The sequence below is a fragment of the Phocoena phocoena genome, chromosome 6 (assembly GCF_963924675.1).
Source record: "Phocoena phocoena chromosome 6, mPhoPho1.1, whole genome shotgun sequence".
NCBI lineage: Eukaryota > Metazoa > Chordata > Mammalia > Artiodactyla > Phocoenidae > Phocoena > Phocoena phocoena.
In genome coordinates, this window is record NC_089224.1 from 84,207,458 (window position 1) to 84,229,206 (window position 21,749).

Here is a 21,749-nt window from a genome sequence, read left to right on the forward strand (position 1 = left end):
CTAGTAAGTGGTCACAAGCATCCTTGATGTTTGTGGGCACTGACCATCTATCTACTTAACAACTTAAAAAGTACCACTCAGGAGCTTATTCCCCAAACTACCCTTAGCTTATCATGCTTTCAGCTCAAAAGATCTTCTGAACTTGTCTTCTATGTAAAATCCAGAAAATATAAATTTTATAGAGCTGTGTCCTCCAGACCTATGTAGTGGCATTTTTCAAATACCACGGCACGCTGTGAAAATCCTGATTTCATCATCCTAATGAAAATTGTGCACTAGATGGTGGGCTTCAGTGTATCAGCGAACTTTGTGTAACCATACTGGCTTCTGAGCTTCCCTGGCTGCTCCTATTGAAACCGCACAACCTAGGTGGGACTCGAACCCAGCCAAAACCCAGACTGGGACTTTAAGCCACTGCCTTTTAATTGTGATCGCACACCTGGCCTTAGGACTTGCTGAAGTTCAGGTTCTTTTTGTCTCAGCACAGAAGGAATTCAGCGACAGGCAAAGTGATAGGTAAGAAGCTGATTTACTGAGAGAGATACATATTCCACAGAGTGTGGGTCATCTCAGAAGGCAAGAGGCCTTGGGAGATACATTCCATAGACAGAGTGTGGGCTATCTCAGAAGGCGAGAGGTCCCGAAATATGGGGGTGGTTAGTTTTTATGGGCTGGGTAACTTCCTAGGCTAATGAGTGGGTGGATTATTCCAACTATTTCGGGGAGCTGGCGGGGATTTCCAGGATCTGGTCTACCGCCCACTTTTTGGCCTTTTGTGGTGGGTCTCAGAACTGTCATGGTGCCTGTGGGCGTGTCAGTTAAATATACTAATATATTACAATGAGCACATAATGAGGCTCAAGGTCTGCTGGGAATTTAATGTTCTGCCATCTTGGACCTAATCGGTTGTAACCAGTTTTTTTTTGTTGTTTTTTTTTTGCGGTACGCGGGCCTCTCACTGCTGTGGCCTCTCCCGTTGCAGAGCACAGGCTCCGGACGCGCAGGCTCAGCGGCCACAGCTCACGGGCCCAGCCGCTCCGCGGCATGTGGGATCCTCCCGGACCGGGGCACGAACCGCCGTCCCCTGCATCAGGAGGCAGACTCCCAACCACTGCGCCACAAGGGAAGCCCCTGTAATCAGTTTTTGTTGTATCTTCAAAGGCTATGTCATTCTTTTATTATTATTTATTTAGTTATTTATGTTTTTTTGCCGTACGCGGGCCTCTTACTGTTGTGGCCTCTCCCGTTGCGGAGCACAGGCTCCGGACGCGCGGGCTCAGCGGCCATGGCTCACGGGCCCTGCCGCTCCGTGGCATGTGGGAGCTTCCCGGACCGGGGCACGAAACCATGTCCCCTGCATGGGCAGGCGGGCTCTCAACCACTGCGCCACCAGGGAAGCCCGTATGTCATTCTTTTAAAAGTTGTGCCCTGCCCCCTTCCCTCCTGTTTCATTACCACAGATTCTCTGACTTTATTTTCTCCCTCAGCGCCCTACAGCTGGGCTCTTGAAAGCCTAGGATTGTTCCAGTGCCCGAGCCTATTCCAGTGGCGGTATGGGACCAGCTGCATCAGCTTATCTCTTTTGTGAAACTTGGGATTAAACCTTGCTTCAGAGCAGACCTTGGATGTGACCTCCCCGAGGTGGGTTTCTACAGCGGCTTATCTACTCACAGCCTGTATTTTATGTTCAAGTGATTAAGGAACTTCAGGATCTCAGTCAAGTCTCTCTCCTTGTTGGTCTTGTGTTGTTATTTTTGCTTCATGCCTGAGCCTGGGTGTTTTGAAATTTATATATCCTAGTGGATAAGAGTTTGGGTGCTGGAGTCAGGATTGCATGATTTTAAATTCCAGTTCTACAGTTTACTAGCAGAGTGACCATGGGAAAGTTACCAATCTCTGTACAAGCATCAGCGTTTCTCATCTATAAAATGGGGATAATAGTAGTACCTCCCTTTGGGGGGTGTTGAAGATTAAGTGAAGTAATGCGTGTCAAACGCTTGGTACCCAGTGATTGTTCAGTAAGTGTTAGCTATTATCATCCTGACTAGGATGTTGACTATTGTCTCCAACCAGCACTGGTGGATGTGATTCTAAAGCTTCTTGAGGGTAGAGACTATGAGAGGGCCACCTGGCATATTAGTTCGTGTTTGTTAAATGAGTAAATCAGGGGAATGTTCTTGTTATTTAGCTAGTTGGCTCGGAAATTAGAGATGCCACTAAATGTCAGCTTGTAATCTAAAAGTACAAAACACGCATGGAAACAATTCACCTGGAGTAAGAGTCACCAGAACAATAATTAGCAGAATTAGAACTTCAAGAATTTGAATGATATAGTTATTGGGTACAAAATAAAAAATAAGTTAAGACGCTTTTTTTAAAAAAGGATAGAATAGAGACCATGAGAACGAAACAAGATGTGATCATAGTATAGTAATTTTCTACAACCTCCTTCTTCCCCCCTTAAAATTTCCTGAGAATCATTTTTCCTCCTAAGAGAGTGCATGGCCAGGACATGGTCAGCTTATCACTTCAGCATCATATAAACAAGAGAAAGGGGAGAGAAAGTGCACTCATATGCTGACCCTTTTATGCATGGTGGCTTCACCCACTAGCAGATGTGGTCTGATCTGTATCTTGGACTATGACTTAGAATTTCCCCTCTTTGGAGAGAATGGGGTGTGAGGAGGGTACGGGAGGTAAGAGAGATACCTAAAAAAGTATGTCTTCTCATAAAAGACCACAACATCAGAGAATGTGTTTAGGGAAAATAATGATTTCATTGAATTGTTTAATTTTAATGAATTTATTCTTGCTGTTTATATTGTAATCATGTTAATTAAAAAACAATTTCAAAGTGTGTTTCAGTAATGAAGACCCTGACCTGTTTATGTGATGATTAAAAATCAAATTATCTATAATGCCCATTTGCAGAAGTCCTCAGGAGTGCTCAGTTTGAGAACTGATAATAATGAATGTTTCCCAGCTTGTGGCAATACGAGGAAACTCCATGTTTGAGCGTTATATAGCATTGACTGCTGTGTGTTCCTTCCAGTCTAGGGTTTCTGCTCATCCTCTCTTGTGTTGCTGACTTGGTTGTTTTTTTTTTTTTTTTGCTTGTTTCTTTTAGCTTTTTATTTTAACATAACTTTTTTTTAATATAAATTTATTTATTTATTTATTTATGGCTGTGCTGGGTCTTCGTTTCTGTGCGAGGGCTTTCTCTAGTTGCGGCGAGCGGGGGCCACTCTTCATCGCGTGTGCGCGGGCCTCTCACTAACGCGGCCTCTCTTGTTGCGGAGCACAGGCTCCAGACGTGCAAGCTCAGTAGTTGTGGCTCACGGGCCTAGTTGCTCCGCGGCATGTGGGATCTTCCCGGCCTAGGGCTTGAACCCGTTTCCCCTGCATTGGCAGGTGGATACTTAACCACTGCGCCACTAGGGGAGCCCCTTAACATAACTTTTGATTTACAGTCAAGTTGTAAGGAATTCCCATATATCCTTCACCCAGATTCCCTGTATGTTAAGAATGTAGCACATTTACTTTTTCTCTCTTGACATATTTCTCTTAACATAAGTTTAACAATAATTTCTTAATATTTATACTAATAACATTATACATTAAGATATACAATACTAACAGTAAATATAATCTAATACAGCATAGTAAGCTTAGTACATTAAATAGCCTTTCATATTTCCTGTCCATATTTCTCTGGTCATCTTGAAAAATTTTTCAACATAACAGACCATACTTTGCAACTTGCTGATGTTCCCTAAGACTTCTAAAATCTAGATCCTCATCCTGGCTCTCTCTCTCTTTTCCCCTTACAATTTAGTTGAGTGAACTGGTCATGTGTCCTGTAGCATGCCCACAGTCTCTGCTTACTGTTTGCATCCTCGTGGTGCGTGCAACCCATTCCTCTGCCCCTCTTTATTCCCTAAAGACTGGTTGTTCGATGTAGAGGCTTGATCAGATTCAAGTTTGATTTTCTTGGTGAGAATATTTCATATTGTTGGATTCTAATTCTATCGTACTTTCTTTAGTAGCTGGAATACTTCCATAAGGAGAATATCCATCAACTATTTCATCATGTTGTCTAGATTTTTTTTTTGCGGTATGCGGACCTCTCACTGTTGTGGCCTCTCCCGTTGCGGATCACAGGCTCCGGACGCGCAGGCTCAGCGGCCATGGCTCACGGGCCCAGCCGCTCCGCGGCATGTGGGATCTTCCCGGACCGGGGCACGAACCCGTGTCCTCTGCATCGGCAGGCGGACTCTCAACCACTGCACCACCAGGGAAGCCCTGTCTAGATTGTTTTTAACTTTTGCAGAAAGGAGTCAATGAATTCTGGTACCTAGCTCAATAATTAAAAGTCGTTTGGGCTTTTTATAGCTTATGAAGAACAACATCCGAATACCAAGCAGGAGTTCATTGGAAAATCAGATTTACTGGAAGTGATTCACAAATATCATGACTAAACTATTATTATCTCCCTCACTTAGCTGTGCCTCATGACTTCTCCTATTTAACTAAATCCAGTTCATGATTCTTGACAAACTTTAATGTATTCATTTAAAATGAGTAATGAAATAATTTAACAGTGAATCACCTTTACTTATTTATTTTTATATTGAATAGCAGGAAACCAACAGAAATTTGTCACTTTTGTTTGAGAACGCAGTTAAATTTATTATTTTACTCTTTCACCCTGGTTAATTAACCAGTTATGTTTAATTTGAAAGCTTATAAAATTAAGTTTCTTATCAGCATAGAACAAGGCCTTTTATAATACAGCATCTGAATTTAAAAGTGCTGACTTGGTTTTTGATCCCTCAGAAGAGAAAAGGCACTGCTTTGTTGCCATGGCTATTTCTATTCTGCATGGAGGTTTAGGAAAGCTCCCTCATCCCTTAGGAATTCATAAATATGCTGGTTTCTTGCTGCTGAGGTCTTTCTTCCCACTCCAGGTGACTCTCTTGGACAATATCTAAGAAGACCTATGTTAGCTCCTGTGCATGGTCCCATCTGGTCCACAGGAAATAGTCACATATCCTTTGTTCCACAGACTCTGGGAACATAGGCTGCCCCATGCAGCCATCTCACATTTGCTTTTCTATCAAAGCCTCTAGCCAGCTGGGTCTCACCCTTTAGATATTTCAGGTGGGAGTCAGTCTGTATATTCCCATCTCTAGAGGCCAAATATCAAACTCTCTAAGTGCTCTCCTTAAAGCCCCTCTATTTTGATTTGCAGGGATGCAGGAAACACCCCTTAGTTTACTACCTTGGGAGCAGGGTTGGATCTCTTGGTACACCAACAGCTTTCTCCAAAATCTCCTAATCTCTGACTTCTGACCCTTTTATATCCTGATATAGCTGAGGAGGTAGGAGACATGTAACTCTTTTAAAATTAAATTTTAAATTTGACACAGTTATAAATTTACATGCAGTTGTAAGAAATAATCCAGAGAGATCCCATGTACCCTTTACCCAGTTTCCCCCAATGATAGCATCTTCCCAAACTGTAGTATAATATCACAACCAGGATTCTGACATCAGTACAGTTAAGATGCATTAAAGTTCCATCCTTACAAGGTCCTTTGACTAGAGAGAAAAGGCTCTTGGGGAACTTTTTAGTCTGTGCCCTGGGTTTCTGGGTGGCTGGCTTCTTCAGCCCCTACTCTGGGATTTATGAGGCAAAAAGAAAAGCCAGGAAACTCACCACTGTGTTATTCCCTAGCTTGTCTATCTTCTTTTCTCCAACTTTCAGCGTCTTCTTTCATTCGTTTTATATGTAATGTCCAGGGTGTTTGGTTGTACTTAGTGGGGAAGACAGGGAAAAGTATGTCAACTCCACCCTCCCAGAAGTGGAAGTCTATGTAACTGTTTTTTGATCACCTCATCTGCAGTTTCTCGGCATAGCTTTGCACTTCACTTGGAATTTGAGATTGTCTTGGTGCCTCAGCTAAAATTTCCTATTAGCATTTAGTCATATACATGTGAAGAAGAAAGGGTTACAAAAATACATTCTCAGCAGTCATGATTATAAAAAGTACCTGGGTTTTCGTTGTTTTAGTAACAACATGTAAACATGTTCCTAGATGATTCTTCTGGCTTCAGGGAGATCATTCTGGAAAAGTAGGTCTTGGGAAAACTATTAAAGAAATGACTAAATTCCATTGTTGAGAAGATGAATATTGTTACTATGCATTCTCTTTCACTTGTTATAACTAACTGGGGAGCTATTTATTGCTTCTGGTAATGGGGCAGCCAGAGTATAGTATATATAGTGGTGGGCTGGAGTCAGTTTGTAGTGACTTGTGAGAGGTGATTGTTTTCAGGAATTCTGCAAGGTAATAAACATAGCTGTTGTTAAAAATTAAATTGTATAAAATTTCAGTAAATTGTATTAAAAACAAAGGTAACAAATACTCAGTATTTACCGCTTTCTAGTTAGTTTACTATTATCTACGTTCTTGAGATTATTTATGTCTATTGTATGTGTGGTGGAAATACTGTGTAATGGCTTCCTACTGTAGATCTCTCTCAAACTCTGTGTTCAGTGATATCACATTGGTAGCTTGAAATCAGTCATGGTAGGAATATTTACACCATAGAAACTGGAAAATTCTATAAATCAGGGCTTTCCCCTGGAGAGCCTGTTGTTAAACAATTTCCAGAATGCCACTGAGTATAAGCCATTTTCCCAGATTCTCTCTATCCCTGAAGATAATTGTTCTTATTCTCCGATAAGAACAGTCTCCTATCTCAGGAGCTTTTGAATTTCCAGACCTACATTACTTGCATTTTATATAATGCAATGGCAAGATAAGAGCAAGTATTTCTTCATCCCTCACAATCCATAGTGGGAAACAGATATGTTTCCTATCATTCTGCCTTTTGAGAAGCCTTGACGATGGTGCTGTTGCTATGTTGAGATTAACTATGTGAGCAGAAGAAGTGTGGGAAGACAAACGACTTGTTTTTTCAACACAGTTGCCCTAGGTATTGTCTTTAATTACACTCCTGCTTGACTGATAAGGGAACTGGCTTCTGACAGCTGTGAGGAGCTGCAACGCCACAAAGCCTAATATTTCTTCTGGGGCGTAAGTGATGTCTTGTGCACTAAGCAACATAGACATGAATTATTTTTGAGGATCGTGATTGGCATGTTTCTATTATGTTTAGGGCCTTAGTTTTCTTAAAGCTACATGGCCCACATTTGGAAGTTTTCACATTGCATTTAGTGAGGCAGGAGATTTTAGCAGTTAAAACATAGATGCGTTTTTTCAAGATTTTCAGCATATTCCTTATTCATATGCCTTTTTACTCCATATTTAAACAATAGGCTGATATCTGCTTGAAGGCATGATTGATAACTATCCTGATACCTTTTAAGTTTGGCCAGAATTCACCCAGGCTGTTCTGAATGTCCCTATACTGTGAACCCAAAGCAAAGAATATATGATGTAGAGACCATGTGACATTTAATTTTTTTGGGGGGAGGCAGGGGAGGAAAAAAAAGTAGCAGAACTGCTTTTCAATCTTTTACCTGGTTGTCCTCACCTCCTTTGTGGTAAATGGCCAAATGCCGAAGCAAAAAGCAGTATAGAAAAGACACGTGTTACTGTGTGACGCAAGTGCCAAGAGAGTATGAACTGGAGAAAAGATGCAACTGGTGCTCTTGTTGTGAGCGGCAGGGTGGAAATTCTAAAGCAATGAAGGTAACTGATGATTTCATTTATTAAAGTGTTTTCAATTTAGAATCTATTAAATGTGATTAAAAAGCCCTGCTCCCTATTATAGTATTCTAGAATAATCTATACAAAATTGGGCGTGAAGTAATTGAACATTTTATGTGGGGTCTTCTTAAATAGTGTTTCTTTCCAATGAGGGCATCATTTTAACTTTCCACTTCAAGGAGAGATATACTCTTCATGACAAAGGCCTTTGAAGTATGCTAATTCAGTTGCTGGAACTCAGCTATGGGGTAGGGAATACCCATGCCAAGAGAGTCAGCTGCATGGTACACAGTGTGGAGGGACAGGGAGCTCCAGCACCAAGCACAGCAATACCTAGAATCTGTGGGAGCACCGAGCTGATCTCCCTGTGCTATGCAGCTGCTTCCCACTAGCTATATCTATTTTACATTTGGTAGTGTATATATATCCATGCCACTCTCTCACTTTGTCCCAGCTTACCCTTCCCCCTCCCCGTGTCCTCAAGTCCATTCTCTATGTCTGTGTCTTTATTCCTGTCCTGTCCCTAAGTTCTTCAGAACCATTTTTTTTTAAGATTCCATATATATGTGTTAGCATACGGTATTTGTTTTTCTCCTTCTGACTTACTTCCCTCTGTATGACAGACTCTAGGTTCATCCACCTCACTACAAATAACACAATTTCGTTTCTTTTTATGGCTGAGGAATATTCCATTGTATATATGTGCCACATCTTCTTTATCCATTCATCTGTCGATGGACACTTAGGTTGCTTCCATGTCCTGCCTGTTGTAAACAGAGCTGCAGTGAACATTGTGGTACATGACTCTTTTTGAATTATGGTTTTCTCAGGGTATATGCCCAGTAGTGGGATTGCTGGGTTGTGTGGTAGTTTTGCCAGACAATTTTTAAAGATCAGGGCCCATAGCAGTGAAAAAGACAAGGTCCTTGCTCTCATAACTTTTACATTATCCTTGGGGGAAACAGGATACATGCTAACAGAAAAAATATCAGATAGGAATATATACTGTGCAAAAAATTGAAATAGGGAGATGATTTGGGGGAATAGTTGGTTGGCTATTTTATATAGGGTAGTCAGGAAAGACTCATTGAGGAGGTAACATCTGAGATGAGACTTAAAGTTTGAGAAAGAAGATTAGGGGGAAAGCATTTTAGTTAGAGAGAAAAGCCAGTAGAAATGTCCTAATGCAAAATGGAGATTGGTATGTTCAAAAGAAGGCCAGCATGGCTGGCACATGGCAAGCCAGGTAGGGAAAAGGATGGAGAGCTAGGAAGAGGCAAGAAAGTCTCTGAAAGCCAGCAAAGGAGATTGACTCTCATTCTAAGTGCAAAGAGATGTCACTGATGGGCTTTAAGTAGGGGAGTGACATGGACTAATTTACATCATAAAATGCACTTCTGGTTGCTGTGTGGAGAATAGATGATTGGAGGTGGTTACAATATTCTATGTGAGAGATGGTGGTGGTTTGGATTGCAGAAGAAGCAGTACATGGGGAGATAGAAATGCATTTGGGTGTGTTTTTAAGATAGAGTTGATAGGATTTGCTTATAGGCTGGATGTGTGGAGTGAGGAGAAGAGGAATGCATGCAAGGTAAGCTCTTAGGTTTTTGGCATGAGCAACTGATGATGGTGCAGTTGACTGGGATGAAGAAGCCTGGGAAAGGAGAGCAGCATGTTTTTTTTGGAGGGGGAGGGGCAGATGCTGGTGTGTGGGATGAAGTGGAGGATATTAGGGGGCCCCAAATGGCAGTGTGGTGTTTGAGATATCCTACAAGATGGAACATGCCTTATCCACTTGTGGGACTGACATAGCAACTGGCACATTGTAAGTTGGGTCAATAATGATATTTGGATGAAAGAATGAATGAGTGAAGTGGATGGTATCCTGCTCTGTCACATCCTCGCTATCATCAGATGCTGCCTCATCACACACAGGGAGCACAGAAAGATACAGACTAATTCAACAGGTAACACGTTCAGGCAAAAATAGGCTTGATAAGGCTGCATTTTGTAAGAGGGCTGCTACTTGTTTCTTCTCCCTACAAGTAGTAATTTGGATACACTAATCTGGAATCCTGGGGAGAGGTCAGATTTGCTGAGAAAGATTTGGTAGTCTTGGAATATAGATGGTTTTTAAAGCCACAGGATGCCTTGGGGTTCCTTTGGGAGAGCATATAGATAAAGGAATGGGGCCTGGATTAGTGTCTTATTGTGACTGTAACAAATTACTACACACTTAGTAGCTTAAAACAACACAGATTTATTATTTTATGGTTCTGGAGGTCAGAAGTCAAAACTGGGTTTTACTGGACCCAAATCAAGGTTTTGGTTGAACGCTCTCTGTAGGCTTTAGGACAGAATTCGTTTTTCTCCCTTTTCTAGCTTCTCAAAGCAACCTGCTTGCATTTGCTTGTGGCCCCTTCCTCATATTCAAAGTGCAGCCAACCTCTGTTTCCATTGTCACACCTTTTTCTTTTTTCTTTCTTTCTTTAATTAATTTTATTGAAGTATAGTTGATTTACAATGTTGTGTTAATTTCTGCTGTATAGCAAATGACTCAGTTATACATATGTATTCTTTTCCATTATGGTTTATTACAGGATGTTGAATATAGTTCCCAGTGCAGTATAGTAGGACCTTGTGTTTATCCATCCTATATATAATAGTCTGCATCTACTAGTCCCAAACTCCCAATCCTTCCCTCCTCCATTCCTCCCCCCTTCCTTGGCAACCACAAGTCTGTTCTCTATGTCTGTGAGGCTGTTTCTGTTTCATAGATATGTTTATTTGTGTCGTATTTTAGATTCACATATAAGTGATATCATATGATGTCTGTCTCTTTCTGACTTACTTTGCTTAGTATAGTAATCTCTAGGTCCATCCATGTTGCTGCAAATGGCATTATTTCATTCTTTTTAATGGCTGAACAATATTCCATTGTATATGTATACCACATCTTCTTTTATCCATTCATCTGTTGATGGACATTTAGGTTGCCTCCATGTCTTGGCTATTGTAAATAGTGCTTCTATGAACATTTGGGTGCATGTATCTTTTTGAATTATAGTTTTGTCTGGGTATGTGCCCAGGAGTGGGATTGCTGGATCATACGGCAACTCTATTTTTAATTTTTTGAGAAACCTCCATACTGTTTTCCAGAGTGGCTGCACCAATTTACATTCCCCCCAACAGTGTAGGAGGGTTCCCTTTTTTCCACACCCTCTCCAGCATTTATTTATTTATTTATTTATTTATTTATTTATTTATTTATTTATTTAACATCTTTATTGGGGTATAATTGCTTTACAATGGTGTGTTAGTTTCTGATTTATAACAAAGTGAATCAGCTATACATATACATGTGCTCCCATGTGTCTTCCCTCTTGCGTCTCCCTCCCTCCCACTCTCCCCCTCCCACCCCTCCAGGCTGTCCCAAAGCCCCGAGCTTATATCCCTGTGCCTTGCGGCTGCTTCCCCCTAGCTATCTACCTTACTACGTTTGTTACTGTGTATATGTCCATGACTCTCTCTCGCCCTGTCAAAACTCACCCTTCCCCCTCCCCATATCCTCAAGTCCGTTCTCCAGTAGGTCTGCGCCTCTATTCCTGTCTTATCCCTAGGTTCTTCATGACATTTTTTCCCCTTAAATTCCATATATATGTGTTAGCATACGGTATTTGTCTTTGTCTTTCTGACTTACTTCACTCTGTATGACAGACTCTAGGTCTATCCATCTCATTACAAATATCTCAATTTCATTTCTTTTTAAGGCTGAGTAATATTCCATTGTGTATATGTGCCACATCTTCTTTATCCATTCGTCCGATGATGGGCGCTTAGGTTCTTTCCATCTCCGGGCTATTGTAAATAGAGCTGCAATGAACATTTTGGTACATGACTCTTTTTGAATTTTGGTTTTCTCAGGGTATATGCCCAGTAGTGGGATTGCTGGGTCATATGGTAATTCTATTTGTAGTTTTTTAAGGAACCTGCATACTGTTCTCCATAGTGGCTGAACCAATTCACATTCCCACCAGCAGTGCAAGAGTGTCCCCTTTTCTCCACACCCTCTCCAGCATTTATTGTTTCTAGATTTTTTGATGATGGCCATTCTGACTGGTGTGAGATGATATCTCATTGTAGTTTTGATTTGCATTTCTCTAATGATTAATGATGTTGAGCATTCTTTCATGTGTTTGTTGGCATTCTGTATATCTTCTTTGGAGAAATGTCTATTTAGGTCTTCTGCCCATTTTTGGATGGGGTTGTTTGTTTTTTTGTTATTGAGCTGCATGAGCTGCTTGTAAATTTTGGAGATTAATCCTTTGTCAGTTGCTTCATTTGCAAGTGTTTTCTCCCATTCTGAGGGTTGTCTTTTGGTCTTGATTATGGTTTCCTTTGCTGTGCAAAAGCTTTGAAGTTTCATTAGGTCCCATTTGTTTATTTTTGTTTTTATTTCCATTACTCTAGGAGGTGGGTCAGAAAGGATCTTGCTGTGATTTATGTCATAGAGTGTTCTTCCTATGTTTTGCTCTAAGAGTTTGATAGTTTCTGGCCTTACATTTAGGTCTTTAATCCATTTTGAGCTTATTTTTGTGTATGGTGTTAGGGAGTGATCTAATCTCATACTTTTACATGTACCTGTCCAGTTTTCCCAGCACCATTTATTGAAGAGGCTGTCCTTTCTCCACTGTACATTCCTGCCTCCTTTATCAAAGATAAGGTGTCCATATGTGCGTGGGTTTATCTCTGGGCTTTCTATCCTGTTCCACTGATCTATCTTTCTGTTTTTGTGCCAGTACCATACTGTCTTGATTACTGTTGCTTTGTAGTATAGTCTGAAGTCAGGGAGCCTGATTCCTCCAGCTCCTTTTTTCGTTCTCAAGATTGCTTTGGCTATTCGGGGTCTTTTGTGTTTCCATACAAATTGCGAAATTTTTTGTTCTAGTTCTGTGAAAAATGCCAGTGGTAGTTTGATAGGGATTGCATTGAATCTGTAGATTGCTTTGGGTAGTAGAGTCATTTTCACAATGTTGATTCTTCCCATCCAAGAACATGGTATATCTCTCCATCTATTTGTATCATCTTTAATTTCTTTTTTTTTTTTTTTTTAAACATCTTTATTGGGGTATAATTGCTTTACAATGGTGTGTTAGTTTCTGCTTTACAACAAAGTGAATCAGCTATACATATACATATGTTCCCATATGTCTTCCCTCTTGCGTCTCCCTCCCTCCCACTCTCCCCATCCCACCCTTCCAGGCTGTCACAAAGCACCGAGCTAATATCCCTGTGCCTTGCGGCTGCTTCCCCCCAGCTATCTACCTTACTACGTTTGTTAGTGTGTATATGTCCATGACTCTCTCTCGCCCTGTCAAAACTCACCCTTCCCCCTCCCCATATCCTTAAGTCCGTTCTCCAGTAGGTCTGCGTCTTTATTCCTATCTTACCCCTAGGTTCTTCATGACATTTTTTTCCCTTAAATTCCATATATATGTGTTAGCATACGGTATTTGTCTTTTTCTTTCTGACTTACTTCACTCTGTATGACAGATTCTAGGTCTATCCATCTCATTACAAATAGCTCAATTTCATTTCTTTTTAAGGCTGAGTAATATTCCATTGTGTATATGTGCCACATCTTCTTTATCCATTCATCCGATGATGGGCGCTTAGGTTGTTTCCATGTCCTGGCTATTGTAAATAGAGCTGCAATGAACATTTTGGTACATGACTCTCTTTGAATTTTGGTTTTCTCAGGGTATATGCCAAGTAGTGGGATTGCTGGGTCATATGGTAATTCTATTTGTAGTTTTTTAAGGAACCTCCATACTGTTCTCCACAGTGGCTGAACCAATTCACATTCCCACCAGCAGTGCAAGAGTGTCCCCTTTTCTCCACACCCTCTCCAGCATTTATTGTTTCTAGATTTTTTGATGATGGCCATTCTGACTGGTGTGAGATGATATCTCATTGTAGTTTTGATTTGCATTTCTCTAATGATTAATGATGTTGAGCATTCTTTCATGTGTTTGTTGGCATTCTGTATATCTTCTTTGGAGAAATGTCTATTTAGGTCTTCTGCCCATTTTTGGATGGGGTTGTTTGTTTTTTTGTTATTGAGCTGCATGAGCTGCTTGTAAATTTTGGAGATTAATCCTTTGTCAGTTGCTTCATTTGCAAATGTTTTCTCCCATTCTGAGGGTTGTCTTTTGGTCTTGGTTATCGTTTCCTTTGCTGTGCAAAAGCTTTGAAGTTTCATTAGGTCCCATTTGTTTATTTTTGTTTTTATTTCCATTACTCTAGGAGGTGGGTCAGAAAGGATCTTGCTGTGATTTATGTCATAGAGTGTTCTTCCTATGTTTTCTTCTAAGAGTTTGATAGTTTCTGGCCTTACATTTAGGTCTTTAATCCATTTTGAGCTTATTTTTGTGTATGGTGTTAGGGAGTGATCTAATCTCATACTTTTACATGTACCTGTCCAGTTTTCCCAGCACCATTTATTGAAGAGGCTGTCCTTTCTCCACTGTACATTCCTGCCTCCTTTATCAAAGATAAGGTGTCCATATGTGCGTGGGTTTATCTCTGGGCTTTCTATCCTGTTCCACTGATCTATCTTTCTGTTTTTGTGCCAGTACCATACTGTCTTGATTACTGTTGCTTTGTAATATAGTCTGAAGTCAGGGAGCCTTATTCCTCCAGCTCCTTTTTTCGTTCTAAAGATTGCTTTGGCTATTCGGGGTCTTTTGTGTTTCCATACAAATTGCGAAATTTTTTGTTCTAGTTCTGTGAAAAATGCCAGTGGTAGTTTGATAGGGATTGCATTGAATCTGTAGATTGCTTTGGGTAGTAGAGTCATTTTCACAATGTTGATTCTTCCCATCCAAGAACATGGTATATCTCTCCATCTATTTGTATCATCTTTAATTTCTTTCATCAGTGTCTTATAATTTTCTGCATACAGGTCTTTCGTCTCCTTAGGTAGGTTTATTCCTAGATATTTTATTCTTTTTGTTGCAATGGTAAATGGGAGTGTTTTCTTGATTTCACTTTCAGATTTTTCATCATTAGTATATAGGAATGCCAGAGATTTCTGTGCATTAATTTTGTATCCTGCTACTTTACCAAATTCATTGATTAGCTCTAGTAGTTTTCTGGTAGCATCTTTAGGATTCTCTATGTATAGTATCATGTCATCTGCAAACAGTGACAGCTTTACTTCTTCTTTTCCGATGTGGATTCCTTTTATTTCCTTTTCTTCTGTGATTGCTGTGGCTAAAACTTCCAAAACTATGTTGAATAAGACTGGTGAGAGTGGGCAACCTTGTCTTGTTCCTGATCTTAGTGGAAATGCTTTCAGTTTTTCACCATTGAGGATGATGTTTGCTGTGGGCTTGTCATATATGGCCTTTATTATGTTGAGGAAAGTTCCCTCTATGCCTACTTTCTGGAGGGTTTTTATCATAAATGGGTGTTGAATTTTGTCAAAAGCTTTCTCTGCATCTATTGAGATGATCATATGGTTTTTCTCCTTCAATTTGTTAATATGGTTTATCACATTGATAGATTTGCGTATATTGAAGAATCCTTGCATTCCTGGAATAAACCCCACTTGATCATGGTGTATGATCCTTTTAATGTGCTGTTGGATTCTGTTTGCTAGTATTTTGTTGAGGATTTTTGCATCTATGTTCATCAGTGATATTGGCCTGTAGTTTTCTTTCTTTGTGACATCCTTGTCTGGTTTTGGTATCAAGGTGATGGTGGCCTCGTAGAAGGAATTTGGGAGTGTTCCTCCCTCTGCTATATTTTGGAAGAGTTCGAGAAGGATAGGTGTTAGCTCTTCTCTAAATGTTTGATAGAATTCACCTGTGAAGCCATCTGGTCCTGGGCTTTTGTTTGTTGGAAGATTTTTAATCACAGTTTCAATTTCAGTGCTTGTGATTGGTCTGTTCATATTTTCTATTTCTTCCTGATTCAGTCTTGGCAGGTTGTGCATTTCTAAGAATTTGTCCTTTTCTTCCAGATTGTCCATTTTATTGGCATAGAGTTGCTTGTAGTAATCTCTCATGATTTTTTTTATTTCTGCAGTGTCAGTTGTTATTTCTCCTTTCTCATTTCTAATTCTATTGATTTGAGTCTTCTCCCTTTTTTTCTTGATGAGTCTGGCTAGTGGTTTATCTATTTTGTTTATCTTCTCAAAGAACCAGCTTTTAGTTTTATTGATCTTTGCTATCGTTTCCTTCATTTCTTTTTCATTTATTTCTGATCTGATTTTTATGATTTCTTTCCTTGTGCTAGCTTTGGGGCTTTTTTGTTCTTCTTTCTCTAATTGCTTGAGGTGCAAGGTTAGGTTGTTTATTCGAGATGTTTCCTGCTTCTTAAGGTGGGCTTGTATTGCTATAAACTTCCCCCTTAGAACTGCTTTTGCTGCATCCCATAGGTTTTGGGTCGTTGTGTCTCCATTGTCATTTGTTTCTAGGTATTTTTTTATTTCCTCTTTGATTTCTTCAGTGATCACTTCATTATTAAGTAGTGTATTGTTTAGCCTCCATGTGTTTGTATATTTTACAGATCTTTTCCTGTAATTGATATCTAGTCTCATGGAGTTGTGGTCAGAAAAGATACTTGATACAATTTCAATTTTCTTAAATTTACCAAGGCTTGATTTGTGACCCAAGATATGATCTATCCTGGAGAATGTTCCATGAGCACTTGAGAAAAATGTGTATTCTGTTGTTTTTGGATGGAGTGTCCTATAAATATCAATTACGTCCATCTTGTTTAATGTATCATTTAAAGCTTGTGTTTCCTTATTTATTTTCATTTTGGATGATCTGTCCATGGGTGAAAGTGGGGTGTTAAAGTCCCCTACTATGAATGTGTTACTGTCAATTTCCCCTTTTATGGCTGTTAGTATTTGCCTTACGTATTGAGGTGCTCCTATGTTGGGTGCATAAATATTTACAATTGTTATATCTTCTTCTTGGATCGATCCCTTGATCGTTATGTAGTGTCCTTCTTTATCCCTTTTAATAGTCCTTATTTTAAAGTCTATTTTGTCTGATATGAGAATTTCTACTCCAGCTTTCTTTTGGTTTCCATTTGCATGGAATATCTTTTTCCATCCCCTTACTTTCAGTCTGTATGTGTCTCTAGGTCTGAGGTGGGTCTCTTGTAGACAGCATATATAAGGGTCTTGTTTTTGTATCCATTCAGCCAATCTGTGTCTTTTGGTGGGAGCATTTAGTCCATTTACATTTAAGGTAATTATCGATATGTATGTTCCTATTCCCATTTTCTATATTGTTTTGGGTTCACTACTATAGGTCGTTTCCTTCTCTTGTGTTTCTTGTCTAGAGAAGTTCCTTTAGCATTTGTTGTAAAGCTGGTTTGGTGGTGCTGAACTCTCTCAGCTTTTGCTTGTCTGTAAAGGTTTTAATTTCTCCATCAAATCTGAATGAGATCCTTGCTGGGTAGAGTAGTCTTGGTTGCAGGCTTTTCTCCTTCATCACTTTCAGTATGTCCTGCCACTCCCTTCTGGCTTGTAGGGTTTCTGCTGAGAGATCAGCTGTTAACCTTATGGGGATTCCCTTGTGTGTTATTTGTTGTTTTTCCCTTGCTGCTTTTAATATGCTTTCTTTGTATTTAATTTTTGATAGTTTGATTAATATGTGTCTTGGCGTATTTCTCCTTGTATTTATCCTGTATGGGACTCTCTGTGCTTCCTGGACTTGATTAACTATTTCCTTTCCCATATTAGGGAAGTTTTCAACTATAATCTCTTCAAATATTTTCTCAGTCCCTTTCTTTCTTTCTTCTTCTTCTGGAACCCCTATAATTCGAATGTTGGTGCGTTTAATGTTGTCCCAGAGCTCTCTGAGACTGTCCTCAGTTCTTTTCATTCTTTTTTCTTTATTCTGCTCTGCAGTAGTTATTTCCACTACTTTATCTTCCAGGTCACTTATCCGTTCTTCTGCCTCAGTTATTCTGCTATTGATCCTATCTAGAGTACTTTTAATTTCATTTATTGCGTTGTTCATCGTTGCTTGTTTCAACTTTAGTTCTTGTAGGTGCTTGTTAACTGTTTCTTGCATTTTGTCCATTCTACTTCCAAGATTTCGGATCATCCTTACTACCATTATTCTGAATTCTTTTTCAGGTAGATTGCCTATTTCCTCTTCATTTGTTAGGTCTGGTGGGTTTTCATCTTGCTCCTTCATCTGCTGTGTGTTTTTCTGTCTTCTCATTTTGCTTATCTTACTGTGTTTGGGGTCTCCTTTTTCAGGCTGCACGTTCGTAGTTCCTGTTGTTTTTGGTGTCTGTCTCCAGTGGCTAAGGTTGTTTCAGCGGGTTGTGTAGGCTTCCTGGTGGAGGGGACTAGTGCCTGTGTTGTGTTGGATGAGGCTGGATCTTGTCTCTCTAGTGGGCAGGTTCACGTCTGGTGGTGTGTTTTGGGGTGTCTGTGGCCTTGTTATGATTTTAGGCAGCCTCTCTGCTAATGGGTGGGGTTGTGTTCCTGTTTTGCTAGTTGTTTGGCATAGGTTGTCCAGCACTGTGGCTTGCTGGTCGTTGAGTGAAGCTGGGTGCTGGTGTTAAGATGGAGGTCTCTGGGAGATTTCCACCGTTTAATATTATGTGGAGCTGGGAGGTCTCTTGTTGACCAGTGTCCTGAAGTTGGCTCTCCTACCTCAGAGGCAGAGCCCTGCCTCCTGGGCTGGAGCACCAAGAGCCTTTCATCCACACGGCTCAGAATAAAAGGGAGGAAAAGTAGAGAGAATTATTAGAAGTATGAGGAAAGAAAGAAGGAAAGGAGGAAAGGAAGGAAGGAAGAAAGAAGCAAAGAAGGAAAGAAAGGAGGGAGGGAGGGAGGAAGGAAGGAAGGAAGGAGGGAAAGAAGGAGAAAATGTAGAGAGAATTAGTAGAAGTATGAGGAAAGAAAGAGGGAAAGGAAGGAAGGAAGAAAGAAGCAAAGAAGGAAGGAAAGGAGGGAGGGAGGGAGGGAGGGAGGAAGGAAGGAAAGAAGGAGGGAAAGAAGGAGAAAATGTAGAGAGAATTAGTAGAAGTTTGAGGAAAGAGAGAAGGAAAGGAGGAAAGGAAGGAAGGAAGAAAGAAGCAAAGAAGGAAAGAAAGGAGGGAGGGAGGGAGGAAGGAAGGAAGGTAGGAGGGAAAGAAGGAGAAAATGTAGAGAGAATTAGTAGAAGTATGAGGAAAGAAAGAAGGAAAGGAGGAAAGGAAGGAAGGAAGAAAGAAGCAAAGAAGGAAAGAAAGGGAGCCGAGGGGAGAAGGAAGGAAGGAAGGAGGGAAAGAAGGAGAAAATGTAGAGAGAATTAGTAGAAGTTTGAGGAAAGAAAGAAGGAAAGGAGGAAAGGAGGAAAGGAAGGAAGGAAGAAAGAAGCAAAGACGGAAAGAAAGGAGGGAGGGAGGGAGGGAGGAAGGGAGGAAGGAAGGAGGGAAAGAAGGAAAAAAGACAGAAAGAAAGAAGATACAGTAAAAATAAAATAAAGTATAATATAGTTATTGTACTAAAAAATATTTAGAAAGAAAGAAAAAAAAAAAAAAAAGAACAGATAGAACCCTAGGACAAATGTTGGAAACAAAGCTATACAGAGAAAATCTTACACAGAAGCATACACATACGTGTTCACAAAGAGAGGCAAAGGGGGAAAAAATCATAAATCCTGCTCCCAGAGACCACCTCCTCAACCTGGGGTGATTCGCTGTCTAAAGGAGGGAAGGAAGGAAGGAAAGAAAGAAAGAACGAAGGTAAAGTACAATAAAGTTATTACAATTAAAATTAATTATTAAGAAAAAAAAATTTTTTTAAAAAAAAACCATGGACGGATAGAGCCCTAGGACAAATGTTGGAAGCAAAGCTATACATAGAAAAATCTTACACAGAAGCATACACATACACGTTCACAAAGAGAGGCAAAGGGGGAAAAATCATAAATCCTGCTCCCAGAGACCACCTCCTCAACCTGGGGTGATTCGCTGTCTAAAAGAGGGAAGGAAGGAAGGAAAGAAAGAAAGAAAGAACGAAGGTAAAGTACAATAAAGTTATTACAATTAAAATTAATTATTAAGAAAAAAAAAATTTTTTTTTAAAAAACCATGGACGGATAGAGCCCTAGGACAAATGTTGGAAGCAAAGCTATACAGAGAAAATCTTACACAGAAGCATACACATACACGTTCACAAAGAGAGGCAAAGGGGGAAAAATCATAAATCCTGCTCCCAGAGACCACCTCCTCAATTTGGGGTGATTTGTTGTCTAAAGGAGGGAAGGAAGGAAGGAAAGAAAGAAAGAAAGAACGAAGGTAAAGTACAATAACGTTATTACAATTAAAATTAATTATTAAGAAAAAAAAATTTTTTTTTAAAAAAAACCATGGACGGATAGAGCCCTAGGACAACTGTTGGGAGCAAAGCTATACAGAGAAAATCTTACACAGAAGCATACACATACACGTTCACAAAGAGAGGCAAAGGGGGAAAAATCATAAATCCTGCTCCCAGAGACCACCCCCTCAACCTGGGGTGATTCGCTGTCTAAAGGAGGGAAGGAGGGAAGGAAAGAAAGAAAGAAAGAACGAAGGTAAAGTTCAATAAAGTTATTACAATTAAAATTAATTATTAAAAAAAAAAACCATGGACGGATAGAGCCCTAGGACAAATGGTGGAAGCAAGAGTATACAGACAAGATCTCACACAGAAGCATACACGCACACATTCACAAAAAGAGGAAAAGGGAAAAAAATCACAGATCTCGCTCCTAAATTCCCCCTCTTCAATTTGGGATCACTCCCTGTCTATTCAGGTATTCCACAATGCAGGGCACATCAAGTTGATCGTGGAGCTTCAATCCGCCGCCTCCGCGGCTGCCAGGAGAGACCTCCCCCTCTCCTCCCTGCTCTCACAGCTCACAGGAGCTCAGCTTTGTACCCGGCCCTGCCCCTGCGCGCAGATCGCTGGAGGGCGTCTGTTTTTTTGCTCAGACAGGACGGGGTTAAAGGAGCCGCTGATTCGGGAGCTCCGGCTCACTCAGGCCGGGGGTTGGGGGATGGGGGAAGGAGGGGCACTGCGTGCGGGGCGGGCCTGCGGCGGCAGAGGCAGCGTGACGCTGCGGCAGAGGCCGGCGTGACGCTGCACCAGCCTGAGACCCGCCGTGCGTACTCCCGGGGAAGTTGTCCCTGGATCCCGGGAACCTGGCAGTGGCGGCCTGCACAGGCTCCGCGGAAGAGGGGCGCGGAGAGTGACCTGTGCTCGCACACAGCCCCCCTGGTGGCGGCAGCAGCAGCCCCAGCGTCTCCCGCCCGTCTCTGGGCTCCGCGGTTTCAGCCGCGGCTCGCGCCCGTCTCTGGGGCTCGCGCTTCCTGCCGCGGCTCGCGCCCGTCTCGGGGGCTCGCGCCCTCAGCCGCGGCTCGCGCCCGTCTCTGGGGTTCGCGCTTTTAGCCGCGGCTCGCGCCCGTCTCTGGAGTTCCTTTAAGCAGCGCTCTTAAACCCCTCTCCTCGCGCACCAGGAAACAAAGAGGGAAGAAAAAGTCTCTTGCCTCTTCGGCCGGTGCCGGCTTTTCCCCGAACTCCCTCCCGGCTAGTCGTGGCGCACCAACCCCTTCAGGCTATGCTCAAGCCGCCAACCCCAGTCTTCTCCCTGCGCTCCGTCCAAAACCGAAACCCGAGCCTCAGCTCGCAGCCCCGCCCGCCCCGGCGGGTGAGCAGACAAGCCTCTCGGGTTGGTGAGTGCCGGTCGGCACCGATCGTCTGTGCAGGAATCTCCCCGCTTTGCCCTCCACACCCGTCGCTGTGCACCACTCCGCGGTCCCGAAGCTCCCCACTCCGCCTCCCGCAGTCTCCGCCCGCGGAGCGGCTTCCTAGTGTGTGGAAACTTTTCCTCCTTCACAGCTCCCTCCCACTGGTGCAGGTGCCGTCCTTATTCTTTTGTCTCTGTTTTTTCTTTTTTCTTTTGCCCTACCCAGGTACGTGGGGAGTTTCTTGCCTTTTGGGAG